General features: G+C 40.9%; 1 pseudogene; it reads right to left on the minus strand.

Annotated features, from left to right (window-relative positions):
• The window catches only part of LOC139639777 (solute carrier family 12 member 7-like), a 37,479-nt pseudogene extending 18,640 nt beyond the window's left edge, over positions 1-18,839 (minus strand).
• Between the last annotated feature and the right edge of the window lie 488 nt (positions 18,840-19,327).

Raw genomic sequence — 19,327 nt, forward strand, 5'->3', positions numbered from 1 at the left:
AGGTGACATCACCTGGCATCAAAGATCAGCCAATAGCAGATGGCCATTTCAGTAGCATGCTTTTTACCACTAGATGTCAGGCTTTACACAGATTTGGGTTTAGTGTTTTGTTACTCTTAAACTCTGAAAGCGTTAAAATAAACAAGTGCAGTGTTTATATATAAATCAACACCTATTAACACTAATGTTAATTAACACTCTTATTAACACGGTGTTAACTCTGTGTTTAGCTTGATAAAGTATTTGTCGAAGTTGCCAGCTTTAAGTAAGAGACTAATTTTCTGACAATTTTGCAGTCTTTGGAGCTCAGGCATGGGGATACTGCAGTAGGTTGTTGTTGTTGTTGTTGTTGTTGTTGTTGTTGTTGTTGTTGCTGTATGTTACTCACACAGGCGCAGCACATGAAGACGATGGCGAAGGAGCCCAGGATTCCTGCTGTGCCAACAATCCAGGTGAGACGCAGGAAGAGGATCACACCCAGGATGTTCTGCATGCACGGCAGGTAAACCCCGATAAACGTTCCCATCTGGGGGCCCTGGGAACACACACACACACACACACACACACACAGGTGAGAATCGACTGGGGAGACAGATGAGAGAAAAGGCTAGGAGGGGAGACTTCCAGTGAAACACAAACACCCCATTAATCAAATTACTCCGTACATAATCCTATTTACCAAGTGACCTGTGGGGAGAAGCGTGCTGATGCATACCAAGCCTGCACTATGACATACAGGCTTTTAAAATCAGATTTGACCCTAAATCCTCCATCTTTGGGTTAAAGCCACTGTGGGAAAGGAGATTTTATTGTTGTTCTGACACCAGAGGAGTTGTTTGGCAAATTCAAATTTTGCTCTGACAACCAGTCATTTGAGATACACACATAAATGCACCCACGCACACACACACACACACACTTCTACTTCCCATCCCAACAACGAAAAGTGTACATACCATTCATGAACAGTCCTTCTTGTGTTTCTTGTGTTCCCTTGACTGCACTCTATGAAGTGCAGTGTGCTGTACATCCCACCCCCTCTCTCTCTCTCTTCCTCTCTCTCTCTCTTTCTGCCAGATCAGTCTCTTTCTTGTTAGTCACTCACTTCAGATTTAAAACACGCCTTCAGTACACTCTCAGAAAAAAAGGCGCAATTTCAGGACTTTTTTTTCTGACAGTGTGTTGGGCCTGGATAACACCACAGCTACCATATAGTGGGGGTTTTAGTGGCAGCATCAATACTTTTGCACTGGCACTTTACAGCATATAAAATATATTTTTACAGGTAACATAGACAAAGAAGTGATTGCAAAGCAGCTTAATATTTTAATTTGTCATGTTGTTGTATATCAGGTAAATTCCAGGTGCTTAGGAACCGGCACTAGCTACCCTCATTTGAGTGACATACTGTATCTGGAAACTAATAAAACTTAAAAGGTCAAAGGTTAAGGGCTTTCCTGTTGGAGAATATTGTTCAGCTCCATTTCAGGTTTCTAGACCATCAACTTCCAGCTACAGTTAAATGGGAGGTCTAGGCTACAGTCTTAGACCTTCCTGGTCCTTTTCTCCAGAGGATACAGAAGTCTGTTGTTTTTGTCTGGGATGGACACCATTGGCTCCCTCCAGGAGCCCTCCTGTTGCCAGTAGGGTGGCAGCACTGTGACACCAGGCAGCTCAGTGCCTTCTCTATCCCAAGGATAGAGTTACAGTCTATGGGATAGAGTGACTTGGTTAGCCTTTGCCCTAGGTGCTATGATGCACGGGGTGGCTTTGTATGGACAAGCACCTTTTTCTGTTGAAGGAGACTGCTCTACATTGTTTTCATTCCATTCCCATAAATTAGGTCATTTGTTGGACTCGGGACAAGGTAAATGCAGGAGACCTGATTTTAGCTCAAAGTAGGATGAGGTCAGTGAGACTACTTGGTGAACTGTTGGAAAACGTCCGCAGGTCTCTACCAGAGACCCTGAAGACTGCTGCACACAGCTACATGGTTGGAGAGATGGTAGAGGAGACTTGCACTGACCTTCCAGTCTCTCCAAAACCTCTAGATGGTAGGAGAGCAGGACAACTGCTCTCTTTTCAAGGACTCCAGCCACTCAGTGTAGCCAATGCTGGGAAGAAGCCACTTTATAACCTCTATGTCAGGTAAGTCAATGTTACACAGCTAGCAGAAAGGCCTGATACTAAGGGGTGGACTCACTTCCAGGCTATTACCATGACAGAGAGAAAAAAATTAGCAGCACCTGGGGGAGAGTAAGTAGCCTCTTACACTGTCCTGGTGAGTGATATTAACTTAAGCTAATGGCATGTTTTTAGCTGCTAAAATTTAGCAACATCAAGACTGCTAGCAACTGTTTTGATCAAGGCGCGAGCTCTAGCTAACATAGTAACTTAGTTGACCTATTTCCTTCAATGACAGGACTACTACAGCAAAAAGTGGAAAGTTGTTGTCAAACTTTGTGTACATAGCATCAAGAATGATGTAATGCTCCATTTGAGCTCTTGCCTTCTTGGATATTAGCGACCGCTGCATCACAAATAACAGAGAGGGCTGTTTCTTTGCATTTGAGCTTTGCATTTATGCAGGAGAAAAAAAGTATCCTATCTGATCACGGCCCTATTGTGCACTTTACTAAGCAATATGTTTTTTTTTTTTTGTTTAATCACTATTTTTATGCTTTCAGTCTCAGGGGAACTTGGTCCAATTTCCTCCTTGGCCCAGTAAAGCTGGCTATGTACACCACACACAAGGCCAAGCAAGGAGAAGATGTTGAAAATGTGTGATGTGGGAATGAGGCTGTATGTTTTCATTTGTGAAATGATGGTATTTTTGTTTTAGCCGATACCCTAACCCCCACTCACCCATCGCTCTTTTTCAAATAAAGAATCTCTGTTGTCACATGAACCTCAAGTGATTCCATAAAGATGTTTTAAATGTCAGAATGTGGATTTTCTCGCTTTCTGCCGCGACTTATCTCTGACTTATCTCTGTTTTATCTCTGTTTTATGTGCCACATACACTGCTTCCTCCTCTCTTCCTCAGAACTAATAACTTCAGTGATAAAATGGCTCTTACATTCTCAATATGAATATTGAGAAATAGCTGACCCATGTATCAACTAACCAATGTGTCATTACTTCCTGGTACTGATTATGCACAAAATACAGGCATTTATCCTTAGATGTATATAGTCTTCATTCAGGCTTGGAGTCAGGACAAGCAATCTCTCTCTCTCTCTCTCTCTCTCTCTCTCTCTCTCTCTCTCTCTCTCTGTGTTATGTTCTCAACTACAATAATGATTTACAATAGTGGTTCAAGTCTGGGTCATCAGGGGGTGAGCGATGACACATTCTCAATCTCCTCAGTCCAAATCCTAACCAAAGATTCCCCTGTAAAATATTCTCTTACCATATGTAGTCAGTGTCCTAAGTGCCACTTAATGCTATACACAAGAAATCCTGAAAAAAAATACTGAAAAGCTAAGCTCAAAGAAAACGCCAAGGCGTCAAATGCAGCAGATCAAAAATCTTTTAAGATGAAGAAACGTTTAAAAAGTGACAGATCGCTCGCCCGCAATCCTATCCATTCTTGAGATATCTGTTTTATTAGTTGCCTTAGCTACTATGATATCATCCCAAAGATCAAAGTCCACACTGTATTTGAAGGAAGACAGACATGTGGGACTACTATCAGAGAAAGTATGACTCAGCAAAAACTCTTTTTGCTACTTCTTAACCCTTTAAAGATAAACTAGACCAGTGAGTGCAAGCAAAGCTGCTAGAGCGGATTTTCTCTAAATCACGACATCATTACCAAATTATTTGTGTTGGCTACAATCTAGTAGAGCCTCTGGGAGGTACTTTCAATCAGCTTATTTTATTATTTCCCCTCCCTGCTGCTTTTGATGCCTATCTTACAGGTTACTGTCTACTGGAAGGGGTATTGTATGAATCAACCTCGAAGACGCTTCATTTTTGTCAGTGTAAGGATGTACCATCACGACTCATTTTGCAGTGAAATAAAGAAAATCCTGCATATAGCATATTCAACCATTAGTGGTTAAATTCGGCAGCAATACTGACACCCGTTTCAGTTTATTGGCAACTTCAACCTACACCCAAAAAGAAAAAAGTCATGCACTGCCAATTCAAAGTCATTTATTCTAATACCATTTTAAAAATAGGTGAAAATTTGAGATTTTTCCAATGGTGTTTCACTCATTTAAAACATTTTTATGGAAAAAATGAATTCATTGTATAGTGTTAATATCTTTAAACAGAGCGGAAGTTTAGCACAGACAAGACGAAGATTTTAGCACGCGATGTTAGCACAGAGATGTAAACCAAGACAATGAACCGGGGTAGAGGAAAGGAGAATGTAGGAGCCGCACAGATGATGTTTGCCACTACAGAGAAGCTTCAACACAACACAAGCAATATTATATGATATTTTAGACCAGATTGCAGATGGTCACGTTCGGCTAGCAAGCCTATGCACAATGCAGAATCCAAAGCTAACGCGGGGCTTCACTTTCTACACAAATGTGCCCTTTTTGTCTGGAAGAACCTGGTGAAATGTGTCGCCGCAGCAAGTATACTGCCCACTTAAAGATCAAGGCATCTATGTACTGACATTGACAAAAGATGTAGGCTCAAAAATGGTATCTGTATGGAAACAGCTACTGTCAAAATTGGCGTCCGTACCATGACGGTGACCTTCCTGACCCCGTCCTCGTTCTCGGCTTCCTCGTGCTCTCTGACACCCTGGGACAGGTTGGTGTAGTTGGCCAGCTTATTGAGAAGAGATGACACCATGGGGTTACTGTCCATCTCCTCCTACAGAGCGAGGGAGAGAAAGATGGGGAATGAATGAAGGAACACTAAAAGTTCACTAAGCTCATCACTACTCATTCACTGTCCCCACCCACACTCTAACCTCTGGCCTACCACCGGCCAAGGATTTCGAGATTTTCAGAAATGTTACAGCGCACAGTGCAATGATATCATCTTTTTATACTGCAGATCATGGTCTATTACATGATAAAACAAAATGTACAGCTTTTCACTAAATGTATCATCAAATGTTTTAACAATCACTATAAAAAGAATGTTAAGTATGTTTTGAAAAAAAATATTCCAATTCCAATTCCAATCCAATCCAATCCAAATGTATTTGTAAAGCACATTTAAAAACAACAACAGTTGACCAAAGTGCTGTACAGTCAAAATAGCAAAAACCAAAAACACCACAATATCAACAAAGACCAGTTTAACAGACAAAAGGACAATAAAATAATAAAAGCAATAAGACCATAAGAAAAAGAAAGGCAACTCTCATACTGAGTTAAAAGTAGATGTAGTAAATAAAGAAGTAGTAAATAAAAATGTGTTTTGAGACGGGATTTAAAAACAAAAAAAAATATTGTAAAGGAAAGGAAAAAAGTATAATGTTTAAAAAGTCTTACCTCAAACAGGGCCATGTTCTTGCCATCATAGAAGTGTCCTTTGTCATTCTCTGCGTTGATGAATGGACTGGACTCTCTGCGAGTTTCATCTCCTAGTAGGATAGATGGACGAATACACATTGGTTAAGTACAGCAGCAATAAACAGAACAAGTGGCAGTAACAGTACTAGTAGTACTGTAGTTGTTGTGTAGTAGCAGTAGTAGTGGACGGGTAAGTCAGACAGAGGATGATGGAGGTATCCTAAATAGGAAAAACACACTAGAAGGATACACACTCATCCCCCACAGTTAGATTTCCATCTGTGTATTTTTCAAGTACCATCTCATTTGTACTTTTGTTTGCCACGTGAATTCATATTTTATACTGTCACCCGACTGAAAAATGGCACTTGTGCACCCTGGGAAAGACACTGTAGCAGGTTGGGACGTGCCTCCAGCTCCTTCTCCTTTTGATTTATTTTTTGCCCCAGCCTTGGCCTATTAGGTTCGGAGTGTCATCACACTAGATCGCACTGTTCTTGGCTCATCTTTATTGCCATGAGGAAACCAAGGCCTCAAAGAGACTCAGAGATCAATGAAGAGCAATAAGTAGGAATACTGTGCTGCGGATGCACATGACATGGTGGAGAGATTGAATTTTGTAATGGGGGTGCTGAGCTGAAAAGGCTGTGAAGAATGAAGAACTTGAGAGTCAGAGTCAGGGGTTTTGTGCGCACACTGGGAAAACCAGTGTTGAAGCTGCAAGCCAGATGCTCTGCCTCTAAAACAAAACTGAAGGGAATTCGATGTCTAGATTTCTGGTCAATCCACAAGCCCAATCTGCAAGGGTTAGGGTCACAGGTAGATCTGTAATTGGCTTTTAAGGGGGAAATTTTGATAATTGCAGGAATCCTTTGTTTCATTGTGTATCTCTCCTTGTAAACTGTTGATTTAACTGTACTGGGGATGCAAAATGGCACAAGTGAATGCATCAGATTGAGACAGAGGGTTAGTTCTCTCTTCCATATACCAAAGGCAAACTGATATTTGTGGGTAACTATTTTGGCTATTATTGCTAACTTTTCTCTATGGCTGTTAGCATTACAGAGTTAGCAATCATAGACGTAGTTAAAAGTCAGCATGGGAGATTTGGTTCACCAACAATCTAAAAATATGTGGTTTACATGGCTGTGCTTTTATATCTGTGTCTTTGGGTACAAGAATCCCAAGAAGTGAGTGACAGAGAGGAAAACAGGACAGAGAGCAAATGCGGTAACAGAACACCAGAGTGCCAAACACACTGGTTTCCTAGAAATGAGAACAGGGGAGTAACAACTTTCTCTATTGATGTCGTCGACCAAATGTCATCCATATTATCCCAAAGTCCCAAAAATGTATTGCTTTCTATGAGCAGAGATGCACCATCTTTACTAATAGACAGAGGATGAACTGGGTAGTTCGCATGAGCAGTGATAGCCACCAGGGCTGAACAGACAGAGAAAAGAGAAACTCAAACTGCATCAAGAGAAAATCCAAGGAAAAAGACGTCACAGTACTGGACAGAGTTTGACTGACAGGTGATCTCTGGGAAGAGCAGTGCAGAAACACCACAGCGATGAGCGCTAAGCAACAAAGACATTGCCAAAATGAAAAAAGAGTAAGGATATCAGCCAAATGCCTAAAATGTAAAAATGTACCACAGATATAAATGTACATCCCGATCCTGAAGGTGAAATATACAAGGACTTTAATTAATTGAACTTAATTCATTTTGCAACAAAGGGTACTGATTGACTAATTGTCCTGGATAAAATACATTTCTGAGCCCAGGACATACAACTTATTACTTGAGTACATTTTTTACAGTGTTTTGGCCCATTAACACTGTAAAAATGCTGTTATATTAACTGACTACAGCACACAGCCACAAGATGGTAAACTCATTCTAGACATGCACAGAGTGGCTGGATTGATAGTTTGGGAAAATCAACAGAATCCATTTATGAGCAATGGTCACTTGCTCTGTGGCAGCATAACATTGGACTTCAGAGTCAATCGATGTTTTGTCAACAACATTGATTATCAGCACATGAGGTAAAAATAAATGTGTAGGGGAAAAATAAATAGTTAAATAGAAGTACTTAATTATTTAATTAGTATCTCCCTTGCAAAAATAAGAGAGTAACAATAAAATAAGTAAGATACATAGAATTGACATGCAAGTTGAGCTGACACAGAGAGAGCAGCATAATGTACATGGTGTCACCTTTAGAAACAAAGGGGACAACTCTCTCTCTCTCTCTCTCTCTCTCTCTCTCTCTCTCTGAAGCACACACACCTCTCAGATTACGAGGCGTACTCAGTTTCTGAATCCTGTGTCAGCTACAGCACGGTGTTTCTGCTCAGCCTTGGCTAAAATACATTCAAACATGATCTCACATATTTGAATTACTTGAGGTGCGCTTGATTCACCCGGCCAAACACTTGAACAGACTCAAAAGCGGTCACATCACCAGCGGGAGAAAATAAATCAAACGCTACTCGTGTTTTCCAAGTGTGTATGTTGAGTGTTCTGCTATGCTGTGCCATGTTGTCTACTGTCATTACATTGTGCTACACTACGTACTCTATATATTACATTACACTCAGACCACATTACACGTTTAAACTCAGAATCCAAAATCCAATAGAGTAAGTTCGAAAGCATTTTAATATGTGTAATGAAAAACATTTCAGCAGCAAATTAGACAGTTCTGCATGCATCACATTTCGTTCATTACACACAAGCTTCAGTGAGGAAACACTATCATAATAAGTTTAAACCATTTATTGCATAATTATATTTAATGTTAAAGGCTCTAGGCTCCAAACTGCCAAAAAATGTTGTACTTGTGTTATAAAATGTGTGAGTTTGTAGCATGACTTGCAAACTTGTAACACAAATTTGCAAATGTGTACTTCAATGCATAAAGCTGAGGAGCAAAATTTGTGTGTGTGTGTGTGTGTGTGTGTATGCGCACCCTATGTTGTAAGGTTGCAACACAAATGCAAACTTGTGATAGATTTTTTAGTTTTTGCAAGTGAAAATATTTGTATTTGTAAGCATGCATTTAGATATGACAAATTATTTTTTGTGAATCACTGGAAATATTTGCAGCCATTCTGGTAGTGTCCTCTTGCAGAAGAAGGACTTGAAAGCTTTGTGTTTGTAAAGTTTGTAAAGTCATGTTACAACCTCATGCATCTTATAATACAAGTACAACTTTTGTTATTCAACAAGTACAACAGTTTGTTATTCTTACTCTCATACCGTAGAGCTCCCTGCGGTACACACACACACACACACACACACACACACACACACACACACACACACACACACACACACACGCTAATCCAGATTATTCATTCTGATTTATGTCTGCTTCATTGATAGAACAAAGCATGCAGGACATGACCTATACATAACATAACATAACATAACATAACATAACATAACATAACATAACATAACATAACATAACATAACATGACATAACATAACATAACATAACATAATATAGCAGAACAGAACAGAACAGAACAGAACAGAACAGAACAGAACAGAACAGAATGAATAGAATAGAATAGAATAGAATAGAATAGAATAGAATAGAATAGAGAAAGTCATGAAAACCTCAGACAAACCAAGTGAAGCTGCTCTAGTTCCCAACAGAGAGGCAACAGTAACACCTATAATACCCGCTACATCCCTCAGCCCCCAAAAAATAGATAATGATGCTAGGCTGTTGGCTTTGTTATCAATACAGTAATGTTATTGCTGATGACAAATTCACATGCTAACCAACAAGCAAGACTGTCCCTTTTTACAACTTTGTGCTTTCATTTAGTCCGGGTTGGGAGTTCTTTGGCTTGGATTCTTCAAAAACAAGCTAATTGGCGGTTAATTGGAAAGTTTTGCAAAGGAAGCAGCAGGAAGGAGAAATATCCTGAAATATCCCATCCGTGTCACATCAGTGCTTATTTCACAAGTCATTTGGTAGCTGATATATTCAGAGGTGGCAAATAACTCAATAATGTGAGATATGTGAAGATGTAAAGCCACCAGGAGGCAGGATGTGGTGTGACAGCAACAATAACAGAGTAATTATGCAGAAGCTAACATGCTATTAATAGCTGGCTAAGCTCTGTGGAGCACTGTAAGCTGACTAGCAGCACAAAGGGCTGAAGGTCACACACACAAACACACACACACACACACACACACACACACACACACACACACACACACACACAATCTCATAACAATGGACACATGCATGCAAACTGGCACACACATACACATGCACATATGAACATAGAGAGATGCCTCAATGTGTTTCTGGAATGCAAAGCATGCAATCAGCATGAACATATTATTGTAAGAAGGGGGGTGCACACACACTTGCACACACACACACCACACACACAAATAGTCAAACTCACCAGAGCGTCGTCGGGACCCCTCCATGGTACTTTTTAAAATGCTAAGGTGTTGAGGTCCTGGGACGTTTGTCCAGTATCAAGAGCTGAACACACACACTCGCGCAGAGCTGGGACACTGAGACACACACGCGGCACGCTCACACACACCTTCACCTGCCCTGACTGACTTGGCAGAGTGGTGGCATCAACCTGCAAATCTCTGTCGGCTGGACAGTCTGCCTGTCTGCCTGCCTGTCTCCTCCTGTCTGACTCTCTCTCTACCTCTACCTCTACCTCTCTCTCTCTCCCTCGTCTCTCTCTCTCTTCATTTTATTCCAATAAGCCCTGGGTTGTCGTTAAGCAGCGCTCGACATTCTGCATATCAGGTAGAGTGATATTTAGCAGTATGCAGGAATACAATGCACACCAGCTCAGCCTTTCAGCCTCAGTCCCATATAACAATGTCACAGCACTGCTGAGCTGTCTGCCGGACTCTGGTGTCAGAATAACACACATTTGGATTACTATACCTGTGAGGACCTACATTCATTCCCTAACACCTAACCCTAACCTTGGCCTTGACCACTGCATGTCTAATCTTAACTCTTACCCTATAATATCATATTTTAGTCTTAACCCTAACCTTAAAACCTTAAACCTTAAAGAAGTGAGGACTGGCCAAAATATCCTCACTTTGGAGGATTTTCTTCATCTTTCTATCCTTGTGAGGACACACACACACACACACACACACACACACACACACACACACACACAGACAGACAGACAGACACACACACACACACACACACACACACAGATATACACAGCCGAATAACCGATCCCTAACCCAGTTTGCTCTATAAGTTTCAGAAAACCAATGATGACAATAAAACACTTGGAGTCAGGGACAAACAGTAGGACAAGTGTCATTGTGGGAAATATGAAATCTAGAAAGTTTTAAAACACACACACAAAAAGACACACACAACTCATATCACAAGCATGGCACAGAAAGACTCACAGTCATTCATAAGGTGTTCATAAGGTGTCTGTTTTAGTCAGTTTGACTATACAGAGTGATCTTCTTTTGTTCATTCATTCATTCATTCATTCATTTATTCACAATAGACTTTAAAGTATTCTGAGTACACATACACAGTTATACTGTATATAGTCACATATACAGTTTTTTTCCTATTCTTTCTTAAGTTCTGAAGCACTTACACAACTTAAGTTAGGGTAATATGGCTATGTGAGGTATAAGCCTCTGTTGCTGCAACATTGGCATGCAGTCTTCTATGCAATAATAATGTCAACCAGCAGATGTCCATATTTCTTTATGGATAGACAGCAGGGTGTCCTGGAGGCTTGGTTCATTATTCAAGACACAATATGTGAAATAAGATATCTTAGCCAAAATATTAGTAAAGAAATATTGATTAGACATAGTAACATAAGTCAATACTGAATACTGAGTTGAATATGATTTAAAAGTATGTTGAGATAATCAATGTTCCCTCCTAATCTCTCCTAATTGAGATGCTGTAGATTCACACTATTTGCCCAAATGTAATTCTGGTCTCTGATGTGGCCATTCACAGGAAGAGATGAATGGAAACTTAAGAGTGAAATCCAAATTGCCTCCAGTAGCAAGTGAGCACTCTGTCCAGAGAAAGCTGGGAGGAAGCTAATACTTCCTTGATGGTTTTAAAAGAAGCCTATGGCGTAAGTTAAGGGAGCATTTTGAGGTGAGTCAAAGCTCAGATATTTTAGAGAAATACTGAAGAAACTCTGACTGTGTCAAACCGGCTTGGTGAGCCATTGGACAGGTGACAACCCGACCAAACAACACCAAACAATGCTGGAGAGGTTGGATTGTACCAACACAGAGGAATCATTTCTAAGCATGATAGCAACTCCTCCAGACAGTGTAGCCCATCCCACCCAGTCAAACGTAAGGGAAACACTGCTTCCTACATATGATGATAAACATCCTTTTCCATAGCGCAGATTTTAGCAACGACATTTGCTGGAAGTGTCAGGAAGTGTTCAATCATAAATGGCAAGGGGAGGGGACAGTATCCAGGGATCCAGGGGTGAAAAAATATGCCTTTGGGAGTTTGTTCCATTGGTCACCATACCCAATATCTGATGTGAGGATTGGTATCAAAATCATCTCTGTGAGTCCAGTACTCTGTCTGGTGCACATGTTAATACAGTATGTTATTGTATAGCAAATAGCATTATCCAAAGTATGAAGATAGGCCTTTTGGTATTCCAAAGTTGGTTTTGGTTTTTATTCTATATCCTGTAGATTCATAACTTAAGAAAACAAAATCTCAACCTTCATCATTAGTGAAGTCCATTACGAATCAACAGCACAAAAACTTAAGCTATCTGGCTCACTTTGCTCACTTCCTATGTAAACAAAACAAGTTACACCTGAAATCTTGCGGTAAGAGAGATCTTGCGTCATTAAAACTAACTAACCATCCTTAGAGCTGCTACATTTTCTCACATTTAGGATAATGCTAATTGCCAACATTTACATACTGTATGCTAAAGCATTAGCATGCGCACCAGACTATCTACACAGAGATAATGTTGGTGCCAATCCTGTCATCACATATTAGTTAAGGTGACCAACGGTCCAAATTCCCAAAAAGTCTGTGTATCCTTTAAGGTGCTATCTAGGTCCATCCTGAGTTAATTCCCTCCCAGTCTCCACCACAGGAATGACCTACTGGCTGTCACCTTATAATCAAAAGCAGGCTTGTTTAAATTCTGTGTTCTACATGGTGGACAACAATGCTCCAAACACAGAATGCCACCAGTTAAACACTGAACTTTGACACCAAGTGGACCACAGTTTGCTCTCTGATCTTGAAAGGAGTAGTTTTGCAGGTTGCCCAGGTTGACCATTTAATATTAATGTCACTCGTCCGGTATATATACTGATATCTAAATATATATATGGGGGCAAATCAGAAAAATGTCGGCCTTGGGACTCCCATCGTTACCAATTAACAAAAAGTTTTAACATTAAACATATAGTTTGAGAGGAAGAGGTGACCTCAGGTATGCCAGTGCTATGAATTTTGGACCCCTTTACCAGATATGACACTTGTCGTATATTGACCAAAGAGGACCAGACAGAAAGCCCAGTTAATCCAGGGTTACCAGCACCTCTAGTCATCCAGTTTGGGACTGTTAACACTTAGCTGTGGAACGTGCTAAACCTGAAGACACATAAGAGTCATAAGTGTCTTAAAGGAATACGTCAACTTACCGGTTCAGTGATGAGAACAGACACCAAATGTCACCCATGTGTCCCCAGGAGATCATTGACTCCGGTGCTCCATGCTAACACTTTAGCATACACTATGTTGAATGATAGTAACACTGCCTGACAACTTGATTCAACTACATAGAGAGAGTTTGATGTCCCAAGTCCGTCGCCTTGGGCCACTGAACCAAAGCTATGGATAACAATGCAGAAAACAGAGAAGTAAGGAGAGACTGGCCTGCGTTTCTCTCTCTGAACACTGCTCCACTCAGACTGGCTGATCTCTTTCACAACCAAATACCTCAGCAACAGTGGAAGGATTTAGTTCTGAGATTTTGATATACACATTAAGCTGTTTTTCACTTACTTGAAGAGACTTCTGGTTGGCAATCAGTAGCATAGACACGGAACTGAAAGACAGATTTTGGACTGAAACGATGCTCCATTCCTCTCCACTCTACTCTCAACAGAACTGAGGCGTATTTACAGATTTACATAATGAAAAAAAACAACAATTAGGCTTTTCCCTCTTGCTTCCCCTCCCTTCTCCCTCTCTGTTAGAACTGTTAATCAAACTTTTTCCAAGTACTGCTGCTTGTTTTTATTCAAACTTCCATTAGGCTACATGAATATTTCAGTCCAGATTATGAGGACCAGCCATTGTTTATTTACAGATTTAAATGGATTTAGTGGATTATTCTTCAGAAACAAGGGAAACAATTGTTGTTGATGTAGATAATGCCAATTGCTATCATTGTGCCAACACAACCAATTCAAGGTAAGAAATGGGTTGAAAATAGGTAAATCAGTTAAATGAGTTCTTTGTTGTTTTTTCAGTTCATTCATTTATTTCAAATCTTGGCTTTTAAAATCAAACTTCAAAAGACTTCTATCTTCAGACCTGCTAAGATTCAAAGCAAGATTTTGTGGCTGTTTGTGCAACAAAGCAGATGAAAGGTTTACTCAAGGCCTGATGCCAATAGCCACATCTTTTAACTACTGTATATTTAAAAGAGATATGTCTTGTCCCCATAATGATACAGACAGTTATAGAGAGGGACAATACAGCGAAACTTGATACTGGTCACGGGATACTGTTTTGGAAAATGGTGGGACTGATATATAGTTGTTTTTACAGAGTGCATCTTGTCAAATCAGCAGTGTGTGTGTGTGTGTGTGTGTGTGTGTGTGTGTGTGTGTTTATGTCCTCCAACGCTCAGTGTCTGCATGTTCTGTGACTTCTACCTGTACAACGAAAGACAATACCTGAGTGACATTGGCCACTGTACTACCATTGTACTTCTTATCTGCAGTGAGTTTTTGACACTCTTATTGGTCGCACAGAGACAGATTTCCTGATAAAGGCTTTTCTGTCTGCACTGCTCTCATTAAGGGACTGGTAGGAGAAATGCTGCAGCTGGAACCACTGCAGTAACCAAACACAAACTCACTATGCACAGAAAAGCCATTCCCATGCACATCAACGTTCTTGATTTGCTGGGCTCCCACTGAACAATTTCTTTTATATTTTCATGGAAATTATTGGGAATGATGGATTTCCATAAGCTGCCATGCAAAAACATCATTCAGCTGAACAATCCAGGCATTCTGAGAAACATGAATGAAAGCACTGCCCAAGGGCAACATAGTCAAATTCCATGGCAACCATCTCAGATTCTGTAATTCTAATTCTACACATTGGCCAAATATTTGTTTGTGTTTTGGGGAAATTGTGTGAACGATCTGACGAGGGCTTATTTGAATAACCCAAATACCTGCTGAAAACCTCACATGCAAACTGAGATAACCCAATTATTTTTTTTTTTTTTCAAACGTTTTCAACTTTTGGCATCTGTTCTTTTCAAACTTTTTTGATAAGTTTAATTCAGAATATTTACAGTCAAATTATCTTACAAACTAATTACATTATCATTTTACATTTTTGTGACAACTTACCTAACTTGTTTCAAGATGTTATTCATTGTTTTGTAAAGATTTCTTGAGATAAGTTGAATGTGTTTCAAGTGAAATGTTGCATCTCAAGGCAAAAGCACGTGGTCGCTGCACCGTGGAATTCTATTGTTGAAAATTGTTGAGATGTTGCCGGGGTTGTTTGAGAACACAGCCTGGGACCCTTCTGACTGACAGCACACATGGCAGCTGGGCAGCCACTGAGCAAGTGAACTCACTGCATTCTCAGTCGCGTGAGAGAATTTAGCCCTAAAGCATCTCCCTCCAAGTGCTTTGGGCATTACTTGTCGAAAGCTAACAGCACATGCAATCCTTCTAGGAAATATCACTCACACACCCACACACGACACACTCACACACAAACTGAACTGAGCAGAGAAAAAAAAGAAAATTCTCAGCTCGATCAACAGTTGAAAGACTCAAAGAAACATCCAGACACAGAAGAAGTGGAAGAAGAAGACGCAGAAGAAGAAGAAGAAGAAGAAGGTCAAGGATTCAGTCTAAAATTATTATTTCTGTGATAGGCTTATTTAATTTTGATGATTGATTTAAAAAAAAAAACTGTTCTGTATTTTCTCCCTTTTTGCACATGTGTGATGTTACAATAACTGTATTTTTTCTGACCAGGTATTTTTATGTGAATTATGATGTATCAAATTAAAAGAGCTGCAAGGAAATGGTACCTTTTGATATAAGTTCTTCTATAGCAAAAAAAATAATAATTACACATAAGGCAGAAAAGATCTCTGTCAGTAAAGATATAACTAGCAATGGAAATGCGTTTGTGGAATAAATATTGACGGAACAATGTTTGTCTGTTCAACATTCCCCAGTGCATTTCTTTGTTTTCATCTTTAGACAGCATTAATTATGGCCAACATTAGCTGGCACAAAAGAACAATAACAACTTGCCCAATACTACTCAGTTGTTGAAATACTCTGTCTTCAGTTTGCTTACAATTTGCTGGACAGTTGCCTGGAAACATACAATAGCTGGTTTCTGACAGTGTTTACTGACCATCTACCTCCAATGAACAGCTCAGACTTCACTTGATGTCTGGTACGACTATTTGTTTTATTAAAGCTGCAGTTGGCAACTTTGCACGCTGGCGGCCCCACATGGCAGTGAGAGGTAATTGTTTGAAAAATTTGAACTTCAAAACTCAGAAATCACGTAACAGGACATTAGAACACTCATGTTTACCAACCCGACCGGTCTGTGATCCTTTATACCAAAGGAAACCAAAGAGATGAGAAAGGTAAAAGATCTAATGTTGGTGAGTCCAGCTTTCTCTGGATGGAGCGCTGCTCACTGCTGTTTAGGAGACAGAGGAGAGTTTCGTTTTCACTCTTAAGTTTCAATTTGTCTCTTTCTGTGCACAGAGAAGATTTGTCACCAGTGGCCATACGTGACATCAGAATTTCATTTAGTCAAATAAAGCAAATCTATGGTTTCAATCTGGGGAAATGGGACAAACTTCTCTGCTGCAGCCCCACTTTGAGACTTAGATATAAAGTGGGTGTATTTCTACATAAAAAGCTTGTCTAGTGTAGCTTTAAATGAAAAAAGCATTGTTTTTTCATTCCCTCTATTGTATGTTGATATTTGCATATGTGGGATCTTGTTGCTACGGACACTTTTTGTAGAGCAAAGAGAATCCATAAAGAAGACAGTTCACAAGACTAATAAGCCTGGGGAATATCTGCTTGTAGTTCAGAAACTTGTGGCCACACATTACAGGATGCATCAACCACTTATTTGCATCTCCATCCACTTCATGGATGATGATGATTATCATTTTTTTGTTCTGAGATGACTGACAGAAAAAAAATAGTACAGCGCACGTTGACCTAAAGGCCCACCCAAAGGTCCTGAATATTATAGATAAATGGGAACACCTCGACAGTCACTGGAGCCTGGAGTCTGGCCTGTAACATTCCTATGGGTTATAAACCGATGTCCAGCCTGACAGAGAACCAAACAGTATGACTCTACTGATTTACTGCCTGTTAATACTTGACTAGAAGGAGATGAGAAATGAGACTTCTGTCATTAGGGTCACTGGAATAGTTGGTTTCACCTATTTTCTGGACACAGTGACTTTGATAGCAGCTCGATTGCTTGTAAAGTTGGTGACCTAGGAATCTACTGAACCTATTGAATTGTATTCTACTGTTGCACTCATTGTAAATTGCTCTGGATTAAATGGCTGAAAATGTAAATGTTGGAGACAAACGAATTGTCAGTCAGCGTGGTACGTTTTTGGAAGCCTGTGTATGTGTGTGTATTCCAGAGAGAGAGAAAGAGAAAGAGAAAGAGAGAGAGAGAAGTTCTCAGGAAAGAGAGAGAGAGAAGTTCTCAGGAAACTGCTTTTGTTTACGTCCTCCACATCAGAGATTAGACTGCTAGAGGTCAAAAGATTGCTCCTTTTGGCAAATATTTTAGATTTTCACACTTTCACCGCTCTCAGTTTTGCTCATGCTTCAGATCGGTGGCCAGGTAGTGGACCACACTTCGCGCTTCCCATGGAAGTACATGGGGACAAAAGTGAGTGATGACCCAAAGGTGGCTTATGAGAAAATTACAATGGGTCCAGAAATTCTACTGGATATTCTGGACAAATTAACATCTAAAGCTACATTTTGTTGCCAAAGTCTTCCAGAGTTCCTGCAACATACGATTATAATACTAAAGGTCAGTGGCCAAACACACTGACCATATTAGATAAGGTACAAAATAGCCTGTAGAATACATTTTTAGTCCACTGGAATAAATTATTTTATAATAGCCACACAATACTACACTTCAACTCTAAATTAGTGTTGTGAAGACATAAGCAAGACAGCAACACCACACAGTCCTTTCTTCCTACCACGCTATTCAAGCTGCCCTGCAAGTTCTAGCTGGTTGGAACGACGTCACATTAAGTGTGTGTGTGTGTGCCTGTCATAACATGCATCTGAGTGTGTGTGTCAGCGTGCTTCATTTGGTAGGTGTTTAATGATTAATTTAGATCCACACGAGCAGCCATTCGGGTGTACAGTCACGGGGGCCCTTCCTGAGCACGGGTGCCTATCTACAAACCAAAAGTAGATATTTCGTCTTACAGGGTCTCAGAGGCCGCGTTCCTACCTGGCGAAGTCTCCTCGTCCTCTTCTCTGAAAACGCTGCCCAGACTGGCCGGCTTGCCCGCTGCCCCCCTGCGTCTGTTCCCACCGCCACCGCTGCCCTCCACGTCCTCCACCGGCACCACCGTGAAGTTGGTGGGCATCCTTCGATCTTCGGTTCAGCGACTCACACACACACACACACACACACACACACAGTAGCACCAGGATGGCACCAGCTGTTGAACCTTCACCCCCCTGCCCCCTGCCCCTCCACAGGATACAAGGGAACAGGAGTATCCACAGGAGCCTCAAAGAAAAGAATGGAGCCGCATGGGGGAGGCAGGCGAAATTAGGAATTCAGCTTGACCTGCCACATGGTGCTCCAAGTTCCAAAGTTTTTTTGTGTCCTCTCTCTCTTTGTGTCTCTATGAAGACTCGGTGTCCTCTAAAACGCAGGCTGAAGTGCCTCCTTCTGCTCATGAGGCAGGCCAAAGTCCTCCAGTGTGTCTCTTTTAGTCTCTCTCTCCCTCCAGTGTATCACATAAGTCTCTCTCTCTCTCTCCTTGTTCCTCTCCCTCCCTCTTCCCCCCCACTGCTCTAAGACTGCAGCCCCATGTGACCCTCTATTTACCATAGGAACAATGCTGCAGGCCATACATGGGGAACGCTGTAGCTCCTCCCACCACTCTCAGGCCGTCCCACCTCTCTCACTCACACCTTGTCTGTAAAGGTAGGGAAGCAAACCGCATGAAAAGCTTGTTATGCCGCCAAGCAACTCCGAACTAGCAACCGGAAACGCAACCTTAACTGAAAGTAGAAACCTTCAGCTCAGAGTTGAAGGGTACGAATGGACGCAAACGCCTGTCTTTTCTGGTCTTTTGGCTTTCTTTCTCTCCTCCCTTCAGGCCGGCAGTTTTCCGTCTTGTCTCCCTCAGGTAAACAAAATGGGTGTTTCCTTTTTTCCACATTGCATTATGGGTAGTGGTGGAGTGTTGATAGTCAGCCCGGGGCTCCACAAGGGGAAATCACACACAAACACACTGTG

The sequence above is a fragment of the Centroberyx affinis genome, unplaced genomic scaffold (genome assembly GCF_046629955.1).
Source record: "Centroberyx affinis isolate AG114_WGS23_722 - 3 ecotype Tasmania unplaced genomic scaffold, CSIRO-AGI_Caff_v1 ptg007680l_1, whole genome shotgun sequence".
Classification (NCBI taxonomy): domain Eukaryota; kingdom Metazoa; phylum Chordata; class Actinopteri; order Beryciformes; family Berycidae; genus Centroberyx; species Centroberyx affinis.